Raw genomic sequence first — 20481 nt, forward strand, 5'->3', positions numbered from 1 at the left:
GATTATGCTTTAAACAAGTTCAATATATCTTTTCACCCAGCATAAGTGTGTGGAGATATAAGGCACCAAAATTTCATAACAAATCAATTTAGGATGACAGTATGACTCATGTGCCCATACAAGGAAAACACCAGTCTGAAATACAGTTAAAGTGATAGTATTACAAACTCAGACTTAAAGTCATATAGACAATTCTCAAAAAGAAGTTATAAAGATACAGAATCACTATTGGTTGGCCAAGACGATGAAAAAGATTCAAACAAAGTAACATCAAAAGGACTAAACATTAAAAAAAAGCAACAGAAAACAGCAGAAGGTTTATCTGATGAACAGAAAACAAGCACAGTTCACTCCTTTTAAGCATTAAGGCGATTCAAAAGTCATGTAAGTTTAGCTAGCTAGGGCACAGGAAAACCCTTCAGATTATCAAGTCAAAAATTAACGTGCAGGGCTGAACACATATGGACAAAAAGATAAAAAGGAAAAGTACAAAAAGAATTTGGGAAAATGACATCTGGGGCAAAAAATAACTAACCTAAGTTGGCAGAAAGTAGATAAAAAGGGAAAGCGTCAGCATTTTAAAACCTCCATCAAGAGTCTTCTTCTTGGGGTCAGAGAGAAAAGTTCTACGAGCTTGCAAAGCATTGGAGTAAAGGGTACTTCTCAGAGTCCAAGGGTATCCAGCCAGAAGAGAAAAGTGGGGAAGACTGAACAAAGTATAATTAGGGGACAGTATATTAAAGTTCATAGTGCAAGATGATTTGCTCACCCATCACTCCACATGATTCAGAAGGTGTAATTGTCCAGTAAAAGTCAGTCATGCAACATGGAACTGCAACATCAGTGAAGGTTCCCTTTACCAACATGTAGGAGACATCCACCCTAGCTCAACCATGCAGGTTGAAACAAATGTAAACATAGTCTGATTCCAAAGCTCCTGAATGTATTGTGCTCAAGGTCACTTTCTCAGGCTCACTATGTGTAAAACAATAGGGCATCTATTATCAAGCTAGCATTTCATGGGAGCACAGTCTGAAAGAAAAGTTCATGTCAACAAGAATCACTAAACTTTTTTCAACACAGTCAGGAAACAGGGCCCTGTCGGTCTCACTTAGGCTAAGCAAAATGAATTAAAATAGCACATTCAATTAGGCAAATAATGCACATATAACATTCAGGATCATAAATTCAACATTAATAAGCTTTGTCAGTGTTCAGGTTACAGTACATTTAAAACAAAATGACTGTGTTAATACAGTGCTTCAAGTATGGTGCAAAACTGCAATCTACAGCTTTTGCATGTAACATTTTAAACATTACTCTCTTGAAATATTTTATTGTTTTAGTGCACACTATTAAATAACATAATGTAGAATAACATATACATTAATTAATTTATAACACATGAATTTTAAAGGCTATATCGCAACACTTTAATTTAGGAATATACTTTGAAAGCACATTAATATACCTTTCAGTGCAACACTTCAAAACCAATCTATTAGTACTTCAAATAACAAAATGAAAAGATTGTCACACACAGATTGTTACTGTAGCAATAACACTTCTGCTACATTACTCTACTGCAAAGGTTCTGTATATCCTGACCCTATTTGTAGGATTTGTTCAATCTGTCTTTCACTTCCATGAGTCTCCATTCTTGTACATCTATGTGCCTATTGAAGGAGCAAATGTCAGTTTCACTTTAACTGATGTGTACTCTAAAATTTGTTTATAGAGCAACACTTTGGACATCTTTAAAGATTCTTGTTTCAAGGTGTAGCATGTTCATAAAGAGTCCAGATTGGGGTTTCAGAGCACCAGTCCAGTGTTCTAAATCAAATTGGCCATTTGTGCACATATGGATACTCATAGAAAGTAACTTTGGCCTATGGTTTCTAACACAGATCCGAGTGGAGCCCAAGATATAAAGCCAGCACGGGACACCAGGTCTCCCAGGAGAATGTGCTCTGTGATAACAGCTCCAGTACACGTGTTTCAGTTTCATGCCGTTTTCGTTTCTGAAAATGACAACTCCACCTTGTGCAATTCAGAACCTTACAATGGTGCCAATCCATGCAGCACAAACAGTAAGTGGCCATTTTGGACTTGAATGGGCTCTGCCTCCCAACCTCTTCTTGAAATTACGTTTTTTTTTTGTTTTGCTCATTTTAGTAAGTCTCCCTGCATTTTGCAGTTTCAGCAGTTTCTGTCATATTGGCTTGATTTCAATGTATTTGATTAATAATTAATTAACTGGCCAAGCAGTTAATAAGGGACTGCACTAGATTAGGCCTATTTGAAAATATCTGCATGGCACACTAGTAAATATGCACATCAGTGAGAGCATTTCTGGATCAACACGTTACTAGGACTATTTTTTATTGTGGCATAGTTAACATGAATTAAACGGCTTACAGTAAATGAAAGCACCTTTGAAATGTTCTGCTCTGCTGACAGAACATTCTTTCGAATCACTTCATTTTCAAAAATATGATTTCCAGAAATGACTTTTAAAATCTGATAGCAAACAGCTGGGAGCAATCTGCTGCTTTTGGCCCCCTGTAGTTCCCACATAGTTTATTAACACCAAATGCAGAGAGAGGTGAACCTTACCATTCAAAAATAAAAATATATAATCCACAAAACACTCAGGGGGTCATTCTGACTTCGGCAGGCGGCGGAGGCCGCCCGCCAAAGATCCCCCGACAGAATACCGCAGCGCGGTCAAAAGACCGCCGCGGTAATTCTGAGTTTCCCGCTGGGCCGGCCGGCGACCGCCAGAAGGCCGCCCGCCCGCCCAGCGGGAAACCCCCTTCCACGAGGATGCCGGCTCTGAATGGAGCCGGCGGAGTGGATAGGGTGCGACGGGTGCAGTTGCACCCGTCGCGATTTTCAGTGTCTGCTATGCAGACACTGAAAATCTTTGTTGGGCCCTGTTAGGGGGCCCCTGCAGTGCCCATGCCATTGGCATAGGCACTGCAGGGGCCCCCAGGGGCCGCACGACACCCGTTCCCGCCAGCAAGGTTCTGGCGGTCAAAACCGCCAGAACCAGGCTGGCGGGAAGGGGGTCGGAATCCCCATGGCGGTGCTGCCTGCAGCGCCGTCATGGAGGATTCCTCAGGCCAGGGGAAAACCGGCGGGAAGCCGCCGGTTTCCCTTTTCTGACCGCGGCTTTACCGCTGCGGTCAGAATTGGCCTGGATGCACCGCCAGCCTGTCGGAATGACCCCCTCAGGGCCTTATTTACGAGCCCTGTGGCGCAGGGCGCCGCAGCAACTACTGCACCCTGCGCCACCGGGAAAGGAGGGAAATGCATTGTTTGTACAATGCATTTCTGTCCTCTCTGTATGTGCTGGCACACAAATTGCTGCCTAGCGCCAACGCAGGCACCCTTGCACCATGGAGCAAGTGTTCCTGCGTTGTGGGGATGATTGTTTTTGTACAGGAAGGGACACCTTCCTGCACAAAAACAATCACAAGATGTGTTTTCCTCTTTCTATGTGTGCTGCAGAATGCAATGCACATAGAAAGGGGAAAAGTTGGAGAGAAATAAAGATATTTCTCTCTGTTGCATCATTTTTATGCCACCCCTGAGGTGGCGTAGGAATCTGATGCATTCCCACACTTGTAAATCTGGGAATGCAACAGATTCCTTCAGGTTCCATGGCTGTAGTGTGGTAACACCCATAGCAACACCCATGGAGTGTCCCTCTCATGCAGTGTTATGCATGAAAGGGGTCCATATTTACAAGGCCATGAAAAGCCACTCAAGGTGGCTTTGCGTGGCCTTGTAAATATGGACTGGCACACTGCGCCACCAGAGTGTTAAAAAAATGACTCTCCGGTGGTGCAATGTGCCGCTAGGGTCTCATAAATGAGACCCTCAATGTCTGCAAAAGCAGTTTAGTTAAGAGAGTGAATTCAGCAAAATTCATGGGGGCTAAAGGCACCAGAGGTTATGTGACCCCAACCATAGCATTTGAGGTGTTTGACACTGGATTCCTGGGGTTGGCTGCATTTAAAGGCTTCTCAGTGAGAAGTGTGGGAGATAAGAGCTTAGAACTCAATTGTCAACAAACAGACATATTAATTACATTGTCCAGTGCTTATCTTAGTATAAAGAAAATACTTTCTTATCATAAAAACATATTATAACGTAATTCAGTGGGACACAGATGCAAGAAAGCAAGTGCAATTAGATGCTTAGTGAAGCAACCCACCCACTATAGCACCCTCACCCTGTTGTAGGAGCTAGTATATTGTCTACAGCTTTTCCATTCTAGTCATAGGCATAGACCAAGCATAGGTGCAGTTCACGTAATCTCCACTTATTCTGAGCTATTCACAGTTAAGATCAAGCCAAAAAAGTGATCTTTTAGGCAACAGCCACATTTCTTACTGCTGGATGAGGTCTGAGTTTCTCCTTCAGTTTCTTGAGTGAGGCCCCATTATCTGCTCATATTGTTGCAGTCATCTGAACTTGTCTGCTGTGTCACTGATTAAATGGTTTTACTTAAGATGGGAGCCTCTGTGAGGCAGCAGCATAACAGAACTGTCAGGTGGCACCTGTCAAGGCAAATGCTACCTATATGCCAAGATCAAATTAGTGTTCATTGCAGAGTTTTGATCTTCTGGTGGTTCTCATGGGGTTTGTGCTTCTTTGTGCTATATGGCATCCAGACTGGGATTGGCTCCTGTTTCAGTGGAGATCTTGGCTCCTCTTCAGAATTTGCTGGGAGGACGGGCAATAACAGCAACAAGCCTCCGGAGGCCACAGGTGTGGGATGCAACACAGGATAACTTCCTGAATTGGCTTCTTTATGTGAGCCACTACAGGGACTGCGATGGATGCACCTCACACCGGGAACACATCTGGTTTCCCTCCTAGACAACCTCTTCTCCTGCAGGGCCAAGCATTCTCCTTCTTTCTCTCAGCAGGCAGTCAGGCTTCTAGGTGCTAGTGTGACCTTCAGCTTCTGCAGACGGTTGTGCAAACTTCAGGTGATGTTGGTTCACCTTGGGAGCATGGCTATCATGCAGCTCAAGTCTCTCAGCAGTCCTCTGCAGAACCCCTTTCCTTGTTCATGAAGAGCTTGGAATTGGAATTAAGTAGGTTGCTTTGGAAGCCACTTTATGCACATTTTCCAGTCAGGGGTTGTGCAGCCACTGTTTAAAGTTCATTACTTGTTTGTAGTTATTCTTTTTAAAATTTTAAATATGATTTTCTAGCTGCTGCTCAGACACAGCCACTGTGAATGAAAGATGATGGGTCTCACAGGAGGTAGAAATGGGTCTGGCTGCAAGCAGAAGTATATAAAAACATGGGCACAATGACATGTGAGATCACTGCACCTATCTATCATCATCTGTCTTGAAGCAGCAATTCACGGGCAGACAAAATGGCAGGCCCTGCCCAGAAACGTCCTCACCTTGAACATTAGAAACTCCAGTCCCACCCCTCACAAATGCCAGTGCTCAAGAAAAGCTAATTAGACCCCTTTTCTAGCAAAGTCCTTCCTGAAATTCTAAAAGCAGTCCTGTCTCCACCCTTCCCCACCCCACTTCCTGGGTCTCTACCAACCAACCCTGCAGCCCTCCAGCTCTTCAGCCCTCACCCTATATCCTCCAGTCACAAGAATACATGCAATACACTTCCCTTACCTGGGCAAATGTGTATTCATCCTCCTTATTGAGCCACGCTAACCAGGGGCACCCAGAACAGAAACCACTGGTTCAGGTTCTCAGGTATTTACAACATGCAACGTACTGCTGGAAACCCATTGCACATACACAAATTAAGCATATACTGTGACTGTCAGGTATATCATTGCAAGATCCTAAATTTCACATAATATTAGATCTTTAAAGAAGAGCAGTAAGTAGACTTGATTATACTTGACATACAGAATAAGGTCTGATCACATTATCAATACAAATTACTATACGTTAAAAAACTATAGAAATTCACTTAAAAAACAAAGGTTACATAGATGTTATAGTTAGGAAATAGAATTTTTTTTAAAACATAGAAATTAACTTTTTTTAAAACAAAGGTTACATGGATTTAAACGGACCAAACCATAGAAATTCATCATTTATATTTAGAGTTATCTCACATAACTATAACTCATGCCCTAAGGAAACTATAACTCACACCCTTACAATGCACTGCCAATTACCCCACATAATACATCACTCATGACATATTTGATAACATCATTGATCATATCATTGATAATATCAATGTAACATTTGCACTAAAAGTATTTAGCAGAAAACTGTGACAGGGAGGGGCGCGAGTTATAGTCACCTTAGGGCACGAGTTATAGTTACTTGAGATAACTCTAGCTATAACTGATGAATTTCTATGGTTGGTACATTTAATATGTGAGCCTAACTATAACATCCCTGTAACATTTGTTTTTTTAATAGGATATATATATATATATATATACACATGTATATATATATATATATATAGAGAGAGAGAGAGAGAGTGAAAGAGAGAGATACATTTAGACATAGATAGATAGATAGATAGATAGATAGATAGATAGATAGATAGATAGATAGATAGATAGATAGATAGATAGATAGATAGATATTACCTAGTAGGACCTAGTTTCCATAGGAAAATATTTTTTTGACTTGCCTTTGTCTTTGGCACCAGTTGATGAATCTTCACTAAATGTTCCAAAAACATTTGGCGCTCACTTCAGCTGCTGTCTGGAAGGTTTCAGGGTGATGGAATTACACCACATTTAGCAGAAAGGTAGCTCTTGGTTCAGAAAGTGCACTTTTTATTTTTTGGTGTAAATCCGTTCAGTAGTTTTCGAGGTAATGAAAAAAAACCAAATATATATATATATATATATATATATATATATATATATATATATATATATATATATATATATATATATATATATATAAAGGGACGCAGATCTTCCACAGATCCTCCTCGGAGTCACAAATCCATGCCCCAACAGCAATGCTGTGATTTGCTGGCCGCAATCTGATAGGAAAGTTGCAGCCACCATTTTGTTCATCGGACTTTGTTCTCACTGGGGAAAATAAAGATAAAAAGTAATAGAAGAGGTCAGGGTTGAAGTACCCTGACCCCATGGGTCTAATGGAGGGTTCTGTGAGGGATCCCTCATGGGCAAGACATTGTCCAAAACCCATTTTTTTTTTCAATTTTACCACACAAGGAGCTGCGGGTCCTCCCTGGATCCTCTCCGGATCCTCACGGATTCGGGTGGAATCGGGGAGGATTCAGGGATCCAGACCCCTATTAAAAAAAGATCCAGACCCCAATTTAAAAAAAACATACACTCGCTCACAGACTGTATACAGTCACACAACCGCTGACACACCCACTCATACACCCATACAGCCATTCACAGACTCACACAACCACTCACAGACCCACTCACACAGCCATTCACACACCCACTCAGACACTCACTCATACAACCACTTACACACCCACACGCCCACTAACACACCCATCTAGCCACTCACACACCCATGCAGCCAGTCACACACTCACTCACAGATCCTCATAACCACTTACACACCCACTCACTGACCCACACAACTTTCACACACCCACTCACACACCCACGTACCCACACAACCACTCACACACCCATACAGCCACTCGCACACCCACTCACAGATCCTCAAAACCACTCACACACCCAAACAGAGCCACACAGCTTTCACACACCCACTTACATACCCACACAACTACTCACACACCCATACAGCCACTCGCACACCAACTCATACACCCATACAGACACTCCCAAACTCACTCACAGACCCACACAGCCAGTCACACACACTCACATGCCCACCACATACTCACACACCTACTTAGACACCAACACAACCACTCACACACCCACTCATACACCCCCATACACGCCCAGGATGCAGGGACATTATAATTAGGAAATAGCATTAAAACACCATAGAAATACACTGAAAAAATAAAGGTTGCAGGGACATCATAGCTAGGAAATAAAATGTCAAAAAATCTTAGAAATTCACTTAAAAAAACTGAGGTTACAGGGACGTCATAGTTAGGCTTAGGTTTCACTTGTAAAAAAACATTGAAATTCAGCAGTTATAGTTAGAGTTATCTAAGATATCCTTGATAATATCTCTGCAACATTTGCTGTAAAATTATTGATGAGAAAACGGAGCATTGCGAGGGCCTGAGTTACAGCTAGCTTAGGGCACGAGTTACAGTTACTTGAGATAACTCTAACTATAACTGCTGAATTTCAGTGGTTTGAAACAAGTGAAATCTGAGCCTAACTATAACGTCCCTATAACCTTTGTTTTTTCAGTGAATTTCTAAGGTTTTTAAAAACAGTATTTCCTAACTATAATGTCCCTGTAACCTTTGTTTTTTCAGTGAAAAAATAAAATAAATGAATACAGATATATCTATATATATATATATTTATATGTATATAAATATATATATATATATATATATATATATATATATATATATATATATATATATATTTTTTTTTTTTCGAACAAACAATTGAAAACAATTGTGACGCTGCACTCCAGGAGAGTTCATAAGCTTTTAATTCAATCGTGTACTCCACCAAACATCACCACCAACGCGTTTCCACCTCTCGGTCTTGCTCACAGTTTGTGAGTACTTCCTCAATGTCTCTTTTTTATAGTCTATTGACTCTACCATCCAAGTGCATTATGGGACATGTAGTGAAAAGTAAAATTAACCCAAAAGAAAACAGTGAATCATCTAATACTACTAAATAAATCCATTAAAATATTAATCCAACATTTGTGCATACAGTAATGGAATATATTCATGCTAGTAAATATAAGTATAAATGAAGAGGAGGGGAATCCTCGTGGAAGACGACAATATTGATGTTCTTAGCAATTGTACTTATATGGGGAGTTCATTCCTTAGCTTATATTTGCTTATCGTTGATGTCTAGATTATGTCACTGAATGTAGCTCTTATTAGCATTCCCAATTATTTTTCTTCAATATCAATTACACATATCTTGATATATTTTGAATCCCAACAAACATATCCATTGATATTATCTTGTCTATTGTACATCAACATCTCATATGGTGATTTATAGACTTCTAGTTATCCTTTTATAAATGATAGTGAAGTTCCTCATCCCCATTAAGTCCCCTCGGGGTCTTAGTTTTAAGGTGTATTATAAGCCGTGATTCTAAATGTCTTAATTTAATCTCTCGGTCTCCTCCTCTCTCATTAATGTCAATAATTGCGATTCCAAAGAATTTTATGTTTTTCCAGTTTTTTCCATCATGTATTTTCAAATGTCTCACCGTGGCATAATTCAAATCCTTGTTTTGTACAGCTCTTATATGTTCTAAAATACGTTTCTTTAGGGGACAGATCGTGCTCCCCACATAACGTAATCCACAAAAGCACTCAATTATGTATACCACATAAGTGGTATTACAAGTGATCCTTTTGCTGATCGTCATCTTATTTCCTTTGTGGTCTAGATATTCCTTCGTATTTATCCCTATGCGGCATGCTTTGCATTTGCTACAACATACAAAACCATTTGTTTGGGCTGTTAGCCAATTTGGCAATTTATTCATCTGGAAGTGGCTTTTTTCCAACAAATCTTGTAAAGATGGTACCTTTTTATATGTTATCATCGGTCTGTCTCCAACCAATTTCCCGACATCTGGATCCTTCTTTATAACATCCCAGTATTTATTGAGAGCATTCAGAATTAGATGATTCTCTTTGCTGTATGTCATTATCATTCCTATATTAGACTCATTCTTTGTTGTATTCATCATTGGTTTATTTAATATCTCCACTTTTGTTTGAGACCTTGCTTTTTGTTCTCAAGATCTTATATCTTTCTACTTATATTTTCTCTGAATGAATCTTTGTCTGGTTTCGATACATTTTTGTTCCATTTCCTGTTCCGTGGAAAAGTTTCGTTTAAACCTGATAAATTCTCCATATGGTATACTTCTCTTAAGCGATGTTGGATGAAAGCTGCCCCATGCAATATACTGTTTGTTGATGTTGCCTTTCGATACAAAGTAGTCTCAATTTTATTATTCTCTATATATACCTGTACATCCAAAAATTTGACACAATTAGTACTTATATTATATGTAAATTTTAGGCCCATCTCATTTTTATTCAGCTTTTCAAAATATTGCACCAATTCACTTTCTGTTCCATTCCAAACAATAAATAGATCATCTATATATCTCAACCAAATTATTGCTTTTTCTGCATAGTTTTCGTTATCCTCTCCCCATTCTACATGTTTTTCCCATCAACCCATAGTCAGGTTCGCGTAGCTGGGTGAGAAGGAAACTCCCATTGCCGTCCCACAAACGTGAGCATACATTTGGTGATTAAACAGAAAAATATTATTCCTCAGACATAGATCAATTATTTTCAATTACATTTTTGAGTGCTTCAATTTGTTATTATCACATTGTTGTAAAACATAACGTATTGCTGTGAGCCCTATTTCATGACTAATGGATGTACAAAACAAGGATTTGAATTATGCCATGGCGAGACATTTGAAAATACATGATGGAAAAAACTGGACAAACATGAAATTCTTTGGAATTGCAAGTATTGACATTAATGAGAGAGGAGGAGACCAAGAGACGAAATTAAGATCTGTTTTGTTGGATTATGTATATAATATACGGCTTTTACTTACCTTAGGAATACTTACTATGCATGGTAAAGTAATGCAAGTTAAAGCCATCTGTGTGGTAAAGTTATGCATTTTAAGGTTATACATTTATCACCCCCCACAAACGCAGATTGATAGCCCCACTCACACTCATCTGGATGCAGGCACACACATCCACCACATGTAGTCTGAAACTAGATTGGATTTAACAGGGGCTCATACAGACTCCAAAGCACATACATCATCTTCAAATCATTATGTATGTTTGTAGGTAAAGGGAGGGAAAGAGGGCATCAGTAGTGGCGAAGTAGAGAAAACAAACCTAATATTATGCAACAAACACCTCTGATCTTATGGCCACATTATGACTTGGTGGCAAACTGCTTTATTGTTGCTGGAGTGTAGGCACTGTGCTTTCTTTCTTTGAAACTGTCTTATTGACGGCTCCCTTGAGCCACAGCTGACAAACCTTGGGAGGTACCTGTACGCCATGCGTGGTACTTAAGCCCAGGAAGACATGTGGCAGCATTTCAAGCATGCCCCTATACCATGCTGCTCCCTGCTGATTACGGGCTAAACCCAGAAACACGTGTACAGGGATATACAGCACTTGCTGCACCCACGGAGGTGAAAGACTTTATTACTCTTTGAATGGACTACGAATTCGACTGCATTTACCATGTGCATTGGGGGTCATACTTTGTTGCTGGAGTTTAGGCAGTGTGCTCCCTTTCTTTGAAACTGCTTAGTGAAGTCAAGTAAAGTAGCTCAGTGAGTAAGTTCTTACTGTCATAGGAATGGGTGTGTGGGGGGTGCAGCACCTACAGAAATAATCACCCTGGAGTTCAGAAGGTGAATGAGAGAGAAAAATTCCTTTACACTTTGTTTTTATCTTGTCCCATTTACTGTGTACAAAGACATGGTTCAAATGTCAGGCTGTGTCTTCTGACAAATTGGTGCTTATCTGGAAACTGGTGTGTACTTTTGAGTCTTTGACTTCAAAGTGAGAAGATTTTGCAAAAGTGGTTTAGGTGACAACCATGTGCTAAAGGTGAAAGGAAAGGTTGTAAGATGTCAGTGGTTTTTCACAACACACAACAATATTTAAATACCAAGGGAACTATATGCAGAGTTCAAATTATATAAACTATTAAGAAAAACAAATCAAGACACTTTACTTAGTAATCTGAAAATAGTAACTATTTGCTGAAGCTGGATTTCCACACATTATAGTTTTTGTACTAAGAGGTGTACTAGTAAAACTGCTTTAGCGGCCGTTTTAACGGAAAATCTGCTTTCTGCAAGTGACAACGCGCTACCACACCAGTGCTCCAAAATGCAACTCCAGTGCATATCACACCCTTACCACTCTCCCGCTGAATGGACGTGGCACATTTGCTAAACGTGTGTGTTTTTGTGGCGCTTGGCTTTTTTCTCACTCCCTATTACTTTAGTGATATTACATTAGCGGCAGCACCTTCACCCCACTTTGAAAACGGTTCCAGACCCTCGGTTTACCGCGTGTCCTGTAGGTTAAGGTTCGAGAAGTAGTGAGAGGGGGGTTCATTGTGCCGTCGTTCTGAGCTGATGCAACGAGTACTACCGAACGCAGCGTCAGTAACATCTCCTGCAGAAACGCAGGCAATCTAGGGACGTCTCTGTACCTTGTTAAATGTAATAATAGCTCTTGATTGATTCACCAGCCAGCGTGAATCATTTTTGATCGCCTCACCTAATTAACCTCACACATCTGCTAGTTAAGAGGGTTATGTCCGATCGTACCGTATTGACAAAAAACACGAAGGCACCGAGCCCAGCTCATGGTGTAAAGTGTGACACATGAATATTTCCTTTCATATGAAAGGATACAAAAGTGGTGACAGAGGTGAGCGAACTCTTAAAACTTTTGATCAGTATAAACTATTACATGCTGTCCACCAAACATAACAAAGAGTCCTTTTTGTTGCACGCCGCTCGGTGATTTGCATCAAGCGACACATTCCTTCAAACATTAACTTTAATATCTCCTCCGTTGCTGTGTCCACAATCATTTGCATTGACTCACCCCACACCCAGATTTAGTCAAATTAAAGCTCTTCAAAATGCTGTGTTATTGTGCATGTGTTTCACATCGTGTCAAGCAGTCAAATGGAGTCCTGTTTACACAGCACACACAGCCCTGAAATGCCGTATATCACCAAGCCTGCCAAGAAGCTTGAAATGGGAACAGGAAAGCACCACCAGACTGGCTCAACACTTTTTATGCAGACTAGAACGGTAAAGGCTCATTCTAGGTATGATTTAGTATATAATGCGTAATTGTGAAATGTAATAAGTAGCATAATCGCGAAACAATCCCAATTCATACTCTGGACATTTCAGCCCTTTAAGTAAATGAGCCCATCAAATCCAGGGGCCCGAACATCAGTGACATCAACATATTGTAGTGTTTACTTATATGCCGCCGAACCAAACGTGAGCGATCACAGCTCTTAAAATCAAGTGTACATTATTATACATAATGATGACAATTTCAAACCATTTCCATAACACAAAGACATTGTGAATCTCACTGTGGCCTGCAGAATCGTGAGTAGAGTGTAGAAAGCAAAATGTAATCAAAAGGCTCAAAAGGGTAGTACTCTTTCAACTTAAGCTGAAGTCAAAAAGGTAACCCCTCGCCAAATAGTGGTGGCACGACTTGTGTATATGGCTCTAATGAGAGTCAAGGGTGACATCACATATGGGGTACAGAGAGTCATAAAGGTGCAGGTGCATTAGAGTGGGTTCTACAGAAGGATGCCTCTTTTTCTCCTTCCAAGTTCTGGCATGCTACTCTACATTTTTGAATCCCTCCTTCCTCTATCGGGGTTTGTCTCTCATTAAAGCGTTGTATCATCTTCCACACCAGGAGGTATGTGAAGAGAACATTGCCCACTGTCCCATCTTAGAGGATTTGAGGTGAGCAAAGAGGAAGAAAGACTCATATTTTCTTAGAGAAATTCTTAGAAAAATGATGCTCACAGCAACTATCTCCGTCCGCTGGGGGGATGTAGATACATCCATCCATTGCAGTTGCCCGTTTGTGCCATCCACTGAATGAGAATAAAATGATACTAACGTAAGCGCTGAAATTAACATTAATAATTTTTTCATGTATTCCTGCATTAGATTTAATATATTAGATGTATTAACATTGAAATTAATAACATGTAACATATAAGGTGCCCACTGGAGTGTAGGTAAATCACTGGAGTGGCCACTATTTCATGTAAAACACCTTGTATATGGTCTTTTACACAAACTAATGTAGAAATATTATTTTAAGCATCAAAATCGTTTTCAAAATGCATTGCATGGTCATATTAATGGTTAAAATAATGTGAGTTTTATTCTGACTAACTGCAGAGCTTCAAGCAAACGAGGCTTCTGCGAAAGTTATTTGTCTGTCAAAGTTCTAGAAGTTGTAACTTATGAAATCATTCCATGTCTGTTGTACAACAGAGTTTATTGTTTGACTTGTATATCTGTCTAGAAGTTTGCTTTAATAAAAATGTATTTCTTTTGAGGAACTGATGTGTTTTTTGAAGATTTCTGCAGTCTCTGTAACCACTGTCTTGCAGCATATTTGGGATGTGCTGAACAAATGGGCCTACTGATTGCAGACGGAACGGAGAGCAGAATGATACATTTAGTATAGTTTGCAGTTACGCCAATGGAAGAAGACCCAATCATCACATTGCCAATATGTGTGCTGTATCTTTCCTATTGTTTTGCCAATATCTAATGTTTTTGTAATTGGGTATTCTTTCTTCGCCTGATGTTTCTAACCAATCGAAAATGTGTGATAGTTTAACCTAACGGTGAAGTGCTGAGAGATGTTAGCCATTCTTCTTCCTGCGACCATTGACCTGAGATGTTTTGTCTTGTTGAACTGTCACTTTGACACTTCATGCCTTGCCAGTTAGTCTACTGATGTTCTGGTACTTTATAATTTTCTGGGTTTACTTTGCCTGTTCAATGGTGAACTAATGATTTGATGGTTCAGAGAGCTTAGAGTCCAAATTCTAAACCATCCCCCTTTCCCTTCTCCCGTCCTGAGACTGATGCTGCTGACCCCCTGGTGAAGCTGAAGCTGTTTGCTGATTCCCTAGGGATAGGTAATATGAATGATCTGTGCATTGTTGTTTTTGTCTTTTGTTTTCCAGGTACCAACTGCTGCTTTTGATAGAGCCATAGCTAGATTGTTTTCTAGATTCATGTTAAGAAAACGTTTGCATGAAGCCCAACATGCTGATGCTAATATGGAGTTAGTGAGGTGTTTGCTCTATACCTGTGAACTGACATCCTTCTAGTGTTGAACAAATGTATGTTAATTCTCTTGCTCAAATATTGTTGCTATTAATGAGTGTTTTCGCTGTTGAAATTATCATTCTTATTGCTTTGTTTAAATTGAGATTCTTTAGGTGATTTGGCCAGCTGGTGCTGTTCCTTTATTTGTACCATTTGGTTTTGAGATTAATTTACGGGACCTTAGCATTGTTAATATAGTGAAATAAATATTTTAATTGATACCAAAGGTGTGGCTATTCGTGGCCAAATGGGTCATGGTGTGTTCCTTATTGACTCTCTCAAGAGTTGCAATGCTTGAGTGATGTTTTATGTGAAACGTAGGGTACGAACATCTTAAAAGAGTCTAAAGGTTCATCGGCCTTGAGAAGGCATCTGCTTATAAGTTATTATAACTAAACAGATAAGTCTGGGCGCACTCACACTAACACTGCAGATAGTGGAATTTGATCTTCTTAATTTCCTTACAACTTTACGTATGATGTGTTACTGAGCTAGCCTCTTATCCGTTTTTTTCCTTGGAGACAAGTATAAAAGTAAATTTTTAGGTTCACTATACTTTCTCTTTGCTCATTCTCCACCTTGGTGGAGCTCTGAGCTGTGTGACCAGCTCAGTGATTCTGCTTATGACTTGGTTCAGGACCTCAACAACGCCTGCTTTCCATATAGGCCCATCTATGCCTTTGTGGGGAATCTTACCCATCTCCTTAAATGGCAATATCTGTTAAACCAGTGCAGGGAAATGTAGCTGATGCTACTTTTAATGGCATTACATTTTTTCTGCCTTTACACCATAGCCCTACTGAATGCATGCCAAATTTTAGAAGAAAAAAAATCTGAAAACCTAAAATGATCGTTAATTAGACACTCGCCAAAGTTATGTTCAGAAATTACAACAACCACATTCCTTGATATCAGTGTCAAAAGAGGAAGAGGTGGACCCTCTGTGAACTCCTTGCCAGTGCCAGAGATTTTCCTTTAAATTTTCAATGGACAATCATTGTGAGAATGAGTTCTCCTTTCGTGTGCAGGAAGTTCTGTGTAAAACAACAAACAAATCTAATCTCTACATTCTATGCTTCACTTGCTCATGGTCATGCGCTAAACTAACCTGCTTCTGCTTCAGTCCTTCTATATTTCTAACTCAGGCCTCCCTTACCACATCACCCCAGTAACCCCATGCACTGGGCTAATCGCTTCCTACCTGTATTTCTCTCTTTCACAGAGACAAAAGAAGACTCTGCACTGACTTTGTACAATGATACATATCGTTTTTCAAGGTATAACATTCATATTTGCCACCTAGAGACACTGTTTCAGCTTGGGGTTAGCTTTTGTGACCAAGTAGTTGGCTTGAAGGCAACATAATATTGTCCACAGAGCTTTCATTGCTACCTCCCTCAAGACATGCACACTTCTCCCTTTTGTTGCCCCCTGTGCCAAAGTCTCAGTTATGAGAATATCTACAAAGCCCTGCTCACAAAACACATCTCTAAGGATCTTTAGCATTACAGTTGTAGTTACTAACCTCAAAACCTTGGCAACAATGTACCCCATGTGCCAATCCATTAGCAGCAACATTAATGTCCCATTGACCTTTTACACTTCTCTTTAATATTTGAGTCACGTCCCCAAAGATTCAGCTCATGGCCCAAGTACTAATGATCACAATGCACTTTATGAATTAGCTCTTCACCATTTAGCTTCTTAATTATCCCACTATTGATGTAGTAACACATATTGATAAGTGAGCCTCTGTAAACAATATCTATTCTTATTCCAATTATTGTACGCACTTGTTGATGCAGTTCCCAGTGAAAAGACACTCTCACAAAAGTATGGTTCTTGCCGAAAAAGCTGTCACTCGTACATCAACAGACACAAAGGAGGGCTCTAGCACAAGGTTTTCCTTCCTTGAGTGCAGTAGAACATTACTTCCTTTAGTGTAGTAGAACATTCTAAATGTTATCAGAGCACTTTAAAAGCACAACTGTGCTACGCACAATGCACACTTCCTTCTTCGATGAGCCGGATCAACTCTTGTGTGTAGTGGATCAAATGATAGGAAGATTCATGGAATAACCTTACATTGTACACAGAAATTATATTGATGTAAAGCTGCAATGGTAGTGGTCACTATCCAAGTGATGATCATGGGCATTTGTGACGCTTTATATTGGCTCTTACACAATATATTTTTACCAGTTCACAAACAAAATTTCACAAGTGAAATACTGTAAGCTACACATTATTAAACCCAAGTGTGCAATTGGTAAACATAACGCCATCAAGACCAGTTCTTTTCCACTTCTGCCAGCTCCACTGCTCCTCTATGTGCACATTTCTCATTCTACCTTCAAAGGAATGTGGAATACATTTACAATCAGGAAAATGAATTAAAGAAACATGCAATATTATTATGCTGAACATTCTCAAAAATACTCATTCTGAGGTAGGCCATTAGTTGGAAATGCCTCGAGAAGCACTAATATAACACTAATATAATGTTTGCCAGAAGAGAACCTTTTTGAAACAGGGCTTTTGCATCACCTCAGTTACACGGTCAAAAGCATACTGTGAAAGAACCTTTAGATGTTTCAGAACACAGTGACACAATTATATCTCAAAAACAGATCAAGGAAAATGTGAATATATGAAACCATTACCAAAGGCTTTTTACTAGTTTCTGGTGAATTTGCTATCCAGTTTATATGATGTAATAGTCCTGGTTTTATATTAGCAGATTCTAAAGTATGGAAGTGACCATGTAACAGGTTCACACATGAGGGATTTCAAATCAGCCAACATAAACAAATTGATTCTCTTCTAATGCTTTTTACAGGATGTCTTGAAGATTTTAGTGAAAATATAGGAAGCTTTAGAAATGTATGCTTTTAATTCTAATAGATCCATAAATCTACTGGTATTTAGATGCAATGTGAACATGTGTCTCTTTAAAAGAGTATTTGCATAACTCACTTTCAGTTTCCAGAGAATATCTAAGTGATTATCTCCAGATGCCTAGAGGCCTAAGGGTCCCCTTGAAGGAAAGCTCACAATCATTGGTCAGGCATACAATTCCAAGGCAGGAAATCTCAGGACAAAGCCATTGTTCCAATATAGTCTCTGTAATGCCAGAGCTAGACGTTAAGGGGGTGGAGTCACAGTGGGCAACACAAAACAGGCCCAGCATATGATCACATTCTATTAACCCACTGCTAATACCTACTTTATTATGGTGCATATAAACATGAAACCAGAGCACAGATTGAACTTGCGGGAAGAAATCAAAACATGTACTTTCCAACTGGTCTTCATTTCAAGAAATCCCCACAATTAGTCATTTTGAATCTCTGCATAGACAAACCAGAGACTAAAAAAGCTGCTGAAGTACATCGTAATCTAGGATTAGGCATCACCCTAAACAGAAGTCAGCTACCCCACCCGTTGTGCTACCACACACTAGGTGTGATGTTTAATATTAGAAACGTAATCACCTTACTCATCACATATATACTTCACTCCTCCACTCCAGAGTATCTTCCAGACACAGATCTCTTATTCTGCTCCAATTCAGGGCTTTAAAGAAGTCATATATGAGTCACTGAAAGTCCCACAGTATTAATTTTCTGGAAGAGCATTCGATGATTCACTATTGAACTGCAGTGAATACAATAGCAATTTACGAAGACCACAGCTCCAAAAGAACTAGTACCAGTGCTAACGCAGGTGTATTAAAAAATGATTGAGTGTTCATGTATTCTGAATAAGGGGTTTGTGTAGAAAATAGAATAATGTAGAAAAATAATGCACACACTTGAAAATGTGATTACCAAGAGTGGCCGCCAGTATTCACAAAGTGTACTTACTAGTAGTTTAATATTGTGATATGTTGAATATATGTTCGACTAATGTAATAATATGTCATATTAAAGGTAATGTGTTATGTTCTAGCTTTATTAATTGTAGGCCTTAACTTAGCAAAGGTCTTGGCCTAGTTGCCAGGCCTCATGTCAAAGCTGTATTTTTTAATGTTTAATAAATGGCTGTCCTAGAGAGTTAAACTGTAATTTTCCATTTTGCATTGTTTAAATGTGCTCATAACTAAAGGTCCTCGTGAGAACCGATTGCTAGAAGATGCTGTTCTTGCTAATGTAGCATTGTGTGTGTAATGTGTGTGAGACTGACTTTCTCAGGAGGAGAACAATGGAGATACTGACTGGAGTGGAAGCTGCAACAATATTGTTACCTGACAAGCCGGATGATGAGGACATTGCAGGACAACCAATCAACGACATTTGAATGGAGCTTGCTGATCCACACTGAGGATAGGTATTATGAATTAGCCTGTTGATTATTATGCATATGTGCTTTTTCTTTCTAGGTAACAACTGCACTGTTTTGATATAGCCATAGTTAGATGTTTTTCCAAATTTGTGTTACTAAATTGTTTTGCATGAAGCCCAACATGCTGATGCTAATCTGATGTTCGTTAAGGATCCTCACTAATGAAATTGTGCTAATAGGGAATAAATGCTTGATGAATTTCTCTGCTGAATTCAAATGTATGTAATCACTTTGACGCAGCTAACTTTGTTATTAATTTGTACCATAACCTTAGAATGTGTTGTAGTTCAAGCTTTGATTAGATTACATTTCTTCTGCCGCTTTGGACAGCTAGTGTTGTTTCTGTATGTGTTTCATTTGATTTTGAGATTAATATACATGACCTTAGCATTGTTATTCTCGGGAAATAAATATTCTAACTTTTACTAAAAGGTGTGGTTGTTCATGACTGAAAGGTCATGGGGCGTGACAATTACTGACTCTATTAATTACTACTGTTATTGATTGTTGTTGATTATTGATAATGTGTATTGGTTATTGAGTATTGATTTGCATGTACTGGAGCGACGGTAAGAACATCTTGATTGCGAGTCAAAAGGTTCATCAACCTATTTGTGTCCCCTTGTAGGTTTACTTATTAAGGTCAGATGCACAAACACCGGTGATCAGTTGACAATTTAACATATGAAAAAGAAGATGCATTAAAAGTAATGTGTTTTAAGAGAAAGGATGGATCATAATCACCAAAATTTCAACCCCATAAGTTATAAATGTTGTGTAAGTTGAATGCCAATTGTGATAGTTGAGAATTTGGCCTAAGGATCTGATTACAGAAGCTCATTTTCAGTACTGACGATTTTTAAAATGGGCACCTACTCAGAACGCAAATCATAATCTTTGTGGAAACACCACAAAGTAGCGACTAAAGAAATCAGCAAGCATGGCTGTCAGAAGTGGTGTGTATCAAGTAAGACAAATACTCTTTTAGGAACCTTGAGAACAATTTCTACTATTAAACTCCAGGAACCATCATAGAAAATAAGCAGTTTCTATCTGAC

The sequence above is a fragment of the Pleurodeles waltl genome, chromosome 4_1 (genome assembly GCF_031143425.1).
Source record: "Pleurodeles waltl isolate 20211129_DDA chromosome 4_1, aPleWal1.hap1.20221129, whole genome shotgun sequence".
Lineage (NCBI taxonomy): Eukaryota > Metazoa > Chordata > Amphibia > Caudata > Salamandridae > Pleurodeles > Pleurodeles waltl.